The following is a 12087-nucleotide window of genomic DNA, read 5'->3' as shown; positions in this document are numbered from 1 at the left end:
CCGGTGAGATGGAAGACTGCTAGAAACCAAGAAATCCCTGTGCACAGACTCTCTAGCTCACAGGCACTCACCCTGAGCTCCAGCAAAGGGACAACAGCTCAAAAGGCACCCGAGACATATGGGAAAGCATGGAATTGTGTGGCTCCAGGACAAGAACCGCCATTGTCCTTGTGTTGATCCCTCCCCACACACAGCCTGCAGAAGTGGGCAGGTGGGCGCCAAATCTGAATCTGCAATTAACCTGGCGAGCACTGCTCACCCCACTCTGGTGACTCCCTGAGGCCCTATGACACCCAACTCGCACACTGTCCTCGACTCTTACAGCTGATGTGCCTCACCTTCAGCCTTACCCTACAAATTTTCTTAAAAATGCTCCAAGGTCTGCAGGCCCCCAGCAAGTGGCAGCTGACCTCAGTGAGCCCTGTGCATTTTGCTGAATGGCCTCAAGCCTAGCAGGGATAATAGCCAGTCTCAGGTTACATACAGTGTGGACTCTCTCAGGTGCTCTGGGCACAGCACAGAGAGCTGCCAACCACAGATTGCTCTTTAGCTTCTACCAGGTGGCCTTAGCTGGACACAGGTAGCAGCTGAGCTTGGCTGACACCAGAGCCCCTCCCAAGAGGATGTAGAATCAACACACCCAGTGGCTGACCTCAAACCGCAACAGAGCACCACCCAATTAGTTTCATAAATGACACACCCAAAAGGAGAACTTGTCAGGCACCAGAATCCTAATGGGGCTTCCGCCCTTACAATGGGGCTCCCTCTCATCCATGAAGTCAGCCCTCACTGTGGTCATGGCCTGTCCTCAGATCCAGTCAGCCTGAAGTTCAACCCCACCCACTGATGAACAAACAGCAATAAAGGATTAACTACAACAGGAGGCCACACTCAATCTACACAAGAGACACTCCTGGAGCACTCAACTCAGGTGACCACTGGGCCCCAGAGGACACACACTAAATAGGGTCACCATGCCAAGACTGTGAGATGTAGCAGATCTACCTGATACGTAGAAACAAACACACGGAGACAGCCAAAAGAAGGAGACAAAGAAACATATCCCAAATGAAAGAGCAAGAGAAAACTCCAAAACAAAAAAGAACTGAACAAATGGAGGCAAGTAATCTAACAGAAACAGTGTTCAAAACACTGGTTATAGGAATGCTCAACAAACTCAGGGGAAGAGTAGATCAGCTCAGTGAGAATGTCAACAAAGAGATAATAAACATAAAAAAGGACAGAGAAATCATAAAAAAGAACCAGTCAGAAATGAAAAATACAATAAATGAAATGAAGAATACTGGTTTGGTGTTGATGAACTCCTTTAGCTTTTTCTGGGAAGCTAGAAGGACTCAACATCAGATTAGATGAATCACAGGATCAAATCAGTGATTTGGAAGATAAAGTAGTGGAAAACACCCAATCAGAACAGCAAAAAGAAAAATGAATAATAAAAAAAAAAATTAGGATAGTTTAAGAGACCTTTGGGACAACATCAAGTATAACAACATTTGCATCACAGAGGCACAAGAAGAAGAAAGGGAGCAAAGAACTGAAAATCTATTTGAAGAAATAATGACTGAAAACTTCTCTAACCTGGTGAAGGAAATAGACACACAACCCCAGGAAGTGCAGAGAGTCCCAAAAAAGATGAACTCAACGAGGCCCACACCACGACACATCATAATTAAAATCCCAAAGATCAAAGACAAAGAAAGAATCTTAAAAATAGCAAGAGGAAAGCAGTTAGTTACCTACAACAGAGCTCCCATAAGATTATCAACTGATTTCTCAACAGAAATTTTGCAGGCCAGAAGGGGCTACTGACATGAAATAATCAAAGTGATGAAAAGTAAGTACCTGCAACCAAGATTATTCTACCCAGCAAAGCTATCATTTAGAATCAAAGAACACATAAAGAGCTTTGCAGAAAAGAAAAAACTAAAGGAGTTCATTACCACCAAACCAGTATTACAAGAAATGTTGGAGAGACTTCTTTAAGAAGAAAAAAAATATCACATATATGAATAATAAAATGGTAATAACTATGTATCTATCAACAATCACTTTCAGTGTAAATGGATTAAATGTTCTGATCAAAAGACATAGGGGAGCTAAATGGATAAGAAAACAAGACCCACACATATGTTGTCTACAAAAAACCCATTTCAGATCAAAAGACTCACACAGACTGAAAGTAAAGGGATGGAAAAAGATATTTCATGCAAATGGAAATGACAACAAAGCTGGGATAGTAATGCTTACATCAAACAAAATAAACTTTAAAACAAAGGCTATAACAAGAGATAAAGCGATCTTTCATAATGATAAAGCCATCAATATAACAAGGGGTATATTCCTTGTGAACATGTACGAACTCAATGTAGGAGCACCTAAATCTGTAAAGCAAATATTGATGGACATAAAGGGAGAGATCGACAGTAATATAGAAACTGTAGAGGACTTTAACACCCTACTGACATTAATAAATACAACATCCAGACAGAAAATCAACAAGGTACCAGCAGCCTTAAATGACATATGAGAGCAGATAAATTTAATTGATATTTCTAGAACATTTCATCCAAAAGCAGCAGAATATACATTCTTTTCAAGCACACATGGAACATTTTCCAGCATAGACCACATGGTAGGCCACAAAACAAGTCTCCATAAATTTAAAAAGATTGAAATCATATCAAACACCTTCTCTGATCACAATGGTATGAATCTAGAAGTGAATTACAAGAAGAAAACTGAAAAAGAACGCAAACATATGAAGGCTAAATAACATCCTACTAAACAATGAATGGGTTAACAATGAGATCAAGGAAGAAATAAAAAAATACCTTGCGACAAATGAAAATGAAAACACAATGACCCAAAATCTATGGACACAGCGAAAGAGTTCTAAGAGCAATACAGACCTACCTGAAGAAACAAGAAAAATCTCAAATAAACAATCTAAACTTACACCTAAAGGAACTAGAAAACTAGAAAAAGAAAAACAAACAAAGCCCAAAGTGAGTAGAATGAAGGAAATAGTAAAGATCAGAGCAGAAATAAATGAAATAAAGTCAAAAAATTACAAAAGATCAATGAAACCAAAAGCTGTTTCTTTGAAAAGATAAACAAAATCGATAAACCTTTAACCAGACTCATCAAAAAAAAAAAAAAAGAGGACTCAAATAAATAAACTTAGAAATGAAATAGGATAAGTGACAATTGACACCATAGAAACACAAAGGATTATAAGAAAATACTATGCCAACAAATTGGACAATCTGGAAGAAATGAATAAATTCCTAGAAACATACAATCTTCCAAGACTAAATCAAGAAGAAACAGAGAATGTGAACAGACAAATAACTACTAACAAAATCAAATCAGTAATTTAAAAAACTCCCAACCAACAAAAGCCCTGGGCCAGATAGCTTCACAGGTGAATTACACCAATCATCAACGAAAAATTAACAACTGTTCATCTTAAGCTTTTTCAGTAATTGAAGAGGAGGGATAGTGCCGAAACTCATTTTACGAGGGCAGCATTATCCTGATTCCAAAACCAGACAAAGACACTATATAAAAATGAAATTATAGGTCAATATCCTTGATAAACATAGATGCAAAAATCCTCAACAAAATATTAGCAAACCCAATTCAGCAATACATTAAAAAGATCATACACCATGATAGAGTGGGATTTATTGCTGGGATGTGAGGTTGATTCAATATCTGCAAATCAATTAACATGATACACCACGTAAACAAAATAAAGGATAAAAATTATATGATTATGTCAGTAGATGCAGAAAAAGCATTTGACAAAATCCATTATCCATTTATGATAAAAAAAAACAACTCTCAGCAAAGTGGGAATAGAGGGAAAATACATATACATAATAAAAAAAAAACATAATAAAGGCCAAACCCACAGCTAATATCATACTGAATGGGGAAAAGCTAGAAGTTTTCTTTATAATCAGGAATAAGACAAGGATGCCCCCTTTCACCACTTATATCCAACCCAACATAGTATTGGAAGTCCTAGCCACAGCGATGAGACAAGAAAAAGAAATAAAAGGCATCCAAATTGGAAAGGAAAAAGTAAAATTGTCATTATTTGTAGATGACATGATACTGTATATAAAGAACCCTAAAGATTCCACTGAAAAACTACTTGAATTAATATATGAATTCAGTAAAGTAACAGGATACAAAATTAAAATCCAGAAATTGGTTGCATTTTTATACACCAATAATGACCTATCAGAAAAAGAAATTAAGAAAACAATCCTGTGTATAACTGCATCAAAAAATAAATAAAATGGAACACCTAGGAATAAATTTAAACAAGGAGGTCAGAGACCTGTCCATGGAAAATTATAAGACATTGAAGAAAGAAATTGAAGAAGATAAAAATAAATGGAAGCATATATTGTGCTCATGGACAAGAAGACCTAACAACATTAAAATATCCATACTACCCAAAGCAATGTACAGATTCAATGCAATCCCTATCAAAATACCAATGACATTTTGCAAAGAACTAGAACAAATAATCCTAAAATGTATATGGAACCACAAAAGATTGCAAATAGCCACAGCAATCTTGATAGAGAAGAACAAAGTGGGAGGTATCATATTACCTAATATCAAACTATACTACAAGGTTATAGTAATCAAAATGGCATTGTCAGTCCTGGCAAAAAAAGACACATAGATGGAAAAAATAGAGAGCCCAGAAATAAACCCACACCCAAATGGTCAATTAATCTATGACAAAGGAGGCAAGAATATACAATAGGGTAAAGACAGTCTATTCCATAAATGGTGCTGGGAAAACTAGAAAGATGCACGCAGAAAATAAAACTAAACCTCCTTCTTACAACATATACAAGCATAAACTCAGAATGGATTAAAAACTTAAATGTAACACCTGAAATCATAAAAATCCTAGAAGAAAACATAGGCAGTAAACTCACTGTCTGACATTACTCTCAGTAATGTGTTTGTTAATCTATTTGCTCTGGTAAGAGAAACAAAAGAAAAAATACACAAATGGGACTGCATCAAACTAAAAAGTGTTTGTACAGCAAAGGAAACCATCAACAAAACAAAAAGATAACCTGATTAGGAGAAGATATTCACTAATGATACATCAGATAGGGGGTTAATAGCCAAAATTTATAAGTAACTCATAAAATTCAACATTAAAAAACCAAAAATCTAATAAAAAAATGGAGAGAAGACTGGAATAGACATTTCTGCAAAGAGGACATACAGATAGATGGCCAATAGACATATGAAAAGACGCTCAATGTCACTAATCATCAGAGAAATGCAAATTAAAACCACAATGAGGTACCTGCCCGGTGGCTCAGGCGGTTGGAGTTCCGTGCTCCTAACACTGAAGGCTGCCGATTCAATTCCCACATGAATCAGTGGGCTCTGAGCCACAAAGTTGCCGGTTCGATTCCTAGACTTCCTCGGGAGATGGTGGGCTGCGCCCCCTGCAAATAAAATTGAACACGGCACCTTGAGCTGAGCTGCTACTGAGCTCCCGATGGCTCAGTCTGTTGGAGTGCGACCTCTCAACCACAGGTTGCTGGTTCATCTCCCACAGGGGATGGTGGGCTCCGCCCCCTGCAACTAACAACGGCAACTGGACCTGGAGCTGAGCTGCGCCCTCCACAATTAAGACTGAAAGGACACCAACTTGAAGCTGAATGGCACCCTCCACAACTAAGATTGAAAGAACAATAACTTGACTTGGAAAAAGTCCTGGAAATACACACTGTTCCCCAATAAAGTCCTGTTCCCTTTCCCCCAATAAAATCTTTTAAAAAAACACACACAATGAGATATCACTTCATATCATCAATAAATCAATAAACAAGTGTTGGCCATCATCAATAAACCAATAGAAAAGTGTTGGTGAGGATGTGAAGAAAAGGGAAACCTCATACACTGTTGGTGGGATTGCAAATTGGTGTAGCCACTATGGAAAACAGTTTGGAAGTTCCTCAAAAAATTAAAAGTAGAACTACCTTATGACTCAGCAATTCCACTTCTGGGTATTTATCTGAAGAAATCCAAAACACTAAGTCAAAAAGATATATGCACCCCTATGTTCATTGTGGCATTATTTACAACACCCAAGACATTGAAGCAACGCAAGTGCTCATCAGTAGACAATTGAATAAAAAAGAAGTGGTACATTTATACAATAGAATATTACTTGACCATAAAAATAATGAAATCTTACCATTTGCAACAACATGGATATATCTAGAGGGTATTACGCTAAGTAAAATAAGTCAGAGAAAAGTACCATATGATTTCACTTATATGTAGAATCTAAAGAACAAAATAACCAAAAGAAACAAACAGACTCATAGATACAGAGAACAAACTGATGGTTAGCAGATGGAGGGGCCTGGGTGAAAAAGGGGCAGGGAGTAAAAAGCACAAATTGGTAGTTACAAAATAGGGATTATAGGGAATATAGTCAATAACATGCTAGTAACTATGTAAGGTGCCAGGTGGGTACCAGACTAGTCAGGGGGATCACTTCTTAAATTACATAAATGTCTAATTACTGTGCTGTATACCTGAATTTAATATAAAATAATATGGAATGTCAATTGTAGTTTTTTAAAAAGTCTATAAGATTATAAGCCCAAAAGAAAAATGGGCCAAGGACTTTTAAAAAAAAATCATAGAAGAAATATGCATGGCTCTCAAACACATAAAAAGGTGCTCATTCCCATTTATAACAAACTGTAAACTATATAATTACAATTTTGATAAACTGTTTGGTAGAGGATGTGCAGAAATAGGTACCCTATGCATTGGTAGTAGGAATAAAAACTGGTACTATGTCTTGAGAGCAAGCTATCAAAACTTTAAATGTGCATATCCTTTGATCCAGTGAACCCACTTCTACAAAATTATCTTATACATAAGCTCACATGTGTGTACAAAAATGTATGTGCAAGAAATATCCTACAGCATTATTTGGAGAGTAAAAAGTCCAAAAGAACCTAAATGCCTGTCAAAAGAGGGAATGAATATTAAACATGGTTATTATGTAAACTGGAAAAAAATCACAGAAAATGATACTATAGGTTGTTTTCAGACATATATATGTACCTGTGTCTGAAAAGATATAACCAATTCACGACAGTGCTCACTTCTGGGGTAGGAGGAGGGGAGTTGGATTGGGTGTAAAGCTCACTTCTTTCCTGTGAGAAAAAATAAACAAAATAGCTATGACTAAACTGTTCTTATCAGCTCTGGATGGTAGGAACCTGGCATATTACACTCTTACTTTTCTGTATTTTTCCAAAAAGCACGATACAGATCAATGGTATAAGATTACATCTTTTGTGTAAAAAGGCACCCATGTGCTTGTTTACATGTGAACTGTCTCTGGAAAGAGAGACAAGGTGAAGGGCTGACTGCTGGAAAGGGAGCAAGGAAGAGGGGTCAGGGGTGGGAGGGAGATGTATTTTCACTGTACCTTCTTACTCTGTATGTATTTAACCATTTGAATGTACTATTTAAAAATAAGAATTATAAAGAGCAAAAAACAGAAAGCATATATTAAGAGCCTGCTGCGCTTAGAGAGGAAGATAAACACTGGCCATGGCCTGCCCTCAAGCTCAGGAGTACCTCCCTTTCCTAGGAGAAGAAAGGGCTTCTATTTTTTTGTTTGTTTGTTTGTTTGTTTTCTGAATCATTGCCTGAGGTGGGTAAGGGGAGGAGGTTACAGAGAGAAAGAGATATCTGCTGTTCTCCATCCTGGCAGTGGGGGCCAAGATGAGAACTGGGAGCAGCTAATGACACACCAATTATGTCATGAACGAGGCAGGAAAAGAACACTGAAAAGATCCACTGTGATGAAGATAAGCATATTTTACGGTGGTGAGAAGGAAGCCCAGGGCCAGGCGAACTTTCAGCTAGTTATCCTGTTTTCTTTTTTTTTTCTCCCCTTCTTCCGCCGCCCCCCACCCCCCCACTCCAGTTCAAGCCGTTATTTCTCAGTCTAGTTGTATAGGACACAGCTCCCTGGCCCATGCTGGTATGATGAGCCTTGTGCTCCCTGCCCCCACCGCTGAGGAAGTTGGTCTCCAGTCGTAGGTCAGCCACTCACAGCAGCTCATGGCAGCTCTTGCCAGCTGCCAGCCGCTCACGGCAGACCATGTGGGAATCGAACCAGTGACATTGGTGTTAGGAGCACGGCGCTCCAACCACCTGCGCCACCAGGCCAGCCCTAGTTATCCTGTTTTCAGTGTCACAGTTCACAGCAAGAAAACAAAAACAAACAGGTCAGTCAATGGAAAACAGACTATAAAAATCTAACAAGCATGGATGAACTTTGAAGACATGATGCTAAGTGAAATAAGCCAGACCCCAAAGGACAGATACTGTGTGACTCCACTTCTGTGAGGTCCCTAGAACAGTCAAATTCAGAAACACAGAAAGTAGAGTGGGGTTGCCAGGGGTGGGGTAGGGATGGGGAATGGGGAGTCAGTGTTTAATGGAGACAGAGTTTCAGTTCAGGAAGATGAGAAAGTTCTGGAGATGGTGGTGGTGCTGGTGGCACAGCAGTGTGAATGCGCTTCATGCTACTAAACCATACACTTAAAAATGGCTAAAATGGTAGATCTTATGTATATTTAAATAATTTTTTTTTTAAAGTTACCCATCCACTGACTGACAATCTTGACAAGCCTAAAACCTTTAACTGGACATTTAAAGGTACAATGCTTAACCAGTCTTACTGCCTCGTGATGTTTCACCAAACCCTCTTTTATTTTTTCCTATAAATTTTCTGCCAAGAATGTGAAACATAACTTTGACATTCATATATATACATATACACACGTTACTAACACTACATAACACAATATGACAACATGCATACATACATACATACATATGAGGTATGACAATTAAGTTCGCGAATTTGTTGGCAACGATGTTGCTAACATTTTTTTATATCAGAGGGATTATTCATTATGAATTTGTACAAACTGGACAAACATTTAACCAAGTTTACTATTTGGAAGTACTGAAAAGGCTGCGTGAAAGTTAGACTACGTGAACGTTTCGCCAACAATTCATGGTTCTTGTATCACGACAATGCACCAGCTCACACGGCACTGTCTGTGAGGGAGGTTTTAGCCAGTAAATAACTGTATTGGAACACCCTCCCTACTCACCTGATCTGGCCCCCAATGACTTCTTTCTTTACCCGAAGATAAAGGAAATATTGAAAGGAAGACATTTTGATGACATTCGGGACATCAAGGGTAATACGATGACAGCTCTGATGGCCATTCCAGAAAAAGAGTTCCAAAATTGCTTTGAAGGGTGGACCAGGCGCTGGCATCGGTGCATAGCTTCCCAAGGAGAGTACTTCAAAGGTGACCATAGGGATATTCAACAATGAGGTATGTAGCACTTTTTCTAGGATGTGTTCATAAACTTAATTGTCAGATATTGTATATACATATGTGTATATTATATATATATATATGTATATATATATATATATGAAACTGAAGACAACAAACAACTCTTAGGAGAGGAAGGCAGTGAGTCTAACTCAGGTTTCCTTTACACAAGGTGGAAACATCCAGCAAACCCCTTTCTGTTTTCTGTGATGGCCTCCAGGAGAAAAGCTGCAACTGGGAGAATGCCCTCCCTCCACACTTCCTATGCAGAGCTACACCCCTTGCTAACATTCAGGTGGATGGCATTTCACTGCTTTGACCTTTTCACCAGTATCCTAACTAAATTTCTTTTCAAAGACAGTGTCAAGATATGTGTGAGCAGTGTTTGTCTCAAGCCCTGGGCTTTAGGAAGAGTCCTGTTCTTCAGACTTTGAATAGAACTAGGGCAGATGGAGTCTGGTATCTGGAAGAGATATTGGTGTAGCTTTACGCCTGCTGAACACTGGTTTTGTAACTTTCTACATTGATGGCCCAATCCCTACTTGGCCCAGGCTGATCAGCCCACTTAATTCTGCACTCACTTTTGAATTAGCAGTCTGAGTGCGAGACAAGGTGTCCTGTGGCATGTCACCCTACCTGCCTCCACCAATGAGAGGACCCCTCCTGTGTGCCCAGTGGAGGATTGGCCTCTGGACCTTAAGCCACCCACTCAGCGCACCACAGAATCAGCACCCAACCTAAGGTCATGGAAATGTCACTGCCGCCAGACTCAGAGGAGGAGAAATGGAAACACCCGATATTGACTGGGTAACCTCGATAAAATATTCCTAATCTGGTTTGATCCTTGTCTAAAAGAGCTTTTACTTCACTTGTAGTTTATTTGGCTGGCAAATAGGAACTGTGACTTAGGAGGAGGGTTGGGGAGAAGTAGACTTTTATAACAAATGGGACAATTTGAATCCTTTACACAGTATTTTCTGTTTGTATCACCTTCAAATAAGCTCTAACAAATTGCCAGAAACATCACAACCTTTTGCTTTCACAGACCAAAAAACACCTCAGCACATCTTATTTTTTCCTCATGTTAACAGAAAAAACAGGGCTCACTCTGGAGTCCTACATATCTCCAAAACACAGGCCGCAAGAGATATTTTGCTTCTTCCATACTCGGATCTGACTCTTTCTGGAAGAACTTGGAGAGGCAAGTGCTAATATCACATCCCTTCTCAGGGCTGAGAATTTGAGGGTGGAAGGGAATCAGCTCCTGAAGGAGGGAGAATAAACCAAGTCAGGAAGGGGACCCATGGGCCCTTTACAATTTTCCCTGCAGACCTAGCCTGGAAGCCAGAAGTTTTTTACCTTGGAGTAACCTTCTTATCACCTTCTCTTTACTCGCTCTTGATTTGAATAGTACCTGCCTTTCTTTTCTTATTGCATGCAATTCTCCACACTGCCCCTGGGCAGAAACCCTCTCCCGCTATTCATTCTCCTCTATTTTTATCCTCCCTTCTTTCACCTTAATGGTACAGGTCTTCCAAAACACTGGTCATTGGAGGAAATACCAATGATTTGTTCATTCATTCACCATATATTTACAGAGCACATAACTTAAAAATCACTACATGTTTAGACTTCATTCTGTTAATTTAAGAGATTGTATCATTTACTTCTCATTTGAAAAGACTTTACTCATTACGTTTTTCATTTCAACTAAGTTACCTTTTTTTTTTTCAGTATGAAGTTGTTGGCATGCTATCAGATGATGTCTTGTACAGTGTTCTCTGAGTCATGAGTCTACAGAGGGCCACACACCTGATGCCAGGTGAAAGGTCGGCCACGTGGCCTCTTTGTAATCTCTCCTCTGTAAGTGCAAAGATCACTTTACCCCGAGTTTCTCAACCAGCACCAGTATCTTAATCTTGAAGTTGGAGCAGCATAGCTTTTCCTTGAGATTCAGATGCACTTTCTCACCTTTTAAAAAACTACATTTTAGCTTTACCAATACAGCTAAATAGACAAGTATGTATCTCCTCCCATTACTTCTAGCTCCTAAAGCTGGATGTTCCTAGAGCCCCGCATCTCCCCAGGCCCATCCCAGGTCCACAATAGGGAGAAGTACACAGAAGCTTCAGTTTAAGTCCATTGCTTTGTGGACAATAAAAGAGGGTCTATGGAAAGTGACCTTCCAGGATGATCTGGCCATAATTCCTAACTGGGCGGGTCATTGTGGGTAGTTATGCCCCAGGCATGTAACTTCTTTGGTAAAAGGCTTATCTTTTTGCTTTAAGCAAGTCCTGTCCATTGTGTCTCTTCATCCAGGTTAATGCCTCTAAAACGCCTCTTTTCAGACCCCTCCTTGTAAAGGGTGACCACCCTCTAGGGAGAACAGAATCTGGTTAACTACCCTGTAATTTGATTCCCACCTTGCTTTCTCCCACCTTTGTGTTACCCTCCTTAACCTTGTCCCCTTAATTCCAAATGCATAAAAGAAGCTGCAAACTGTCATTTCTTGGAAGCATTTTTTTCAGTCTGTTGAGATCTTGCTTCCAAGTGTATCTTCTGCTTGACTCAAACTCATAAAAATTCTCTGCAGGTTTGTATGTTTCTTACATCTGACAGC

The sequence above is a fragment of the Rhinolophus sinicus genome, linkage group LG02 (assembly GCF_036562045.2).
Source record: "Rhinolophus sinicus isolate RSC01 linkage group LG02, ASM3656204v1, whole genome shotgun sequence".
In the NCBI taxonomy this organism is placed as follows: Eukaryota; Metazoa; Chordata; class Mammalia; order Chiroptera; family Rhinolophidae; genus Rhinolophus; species Rhinolophus sinicus.
Note: the sequence above shows the minus strand (reverse complement) of the source record.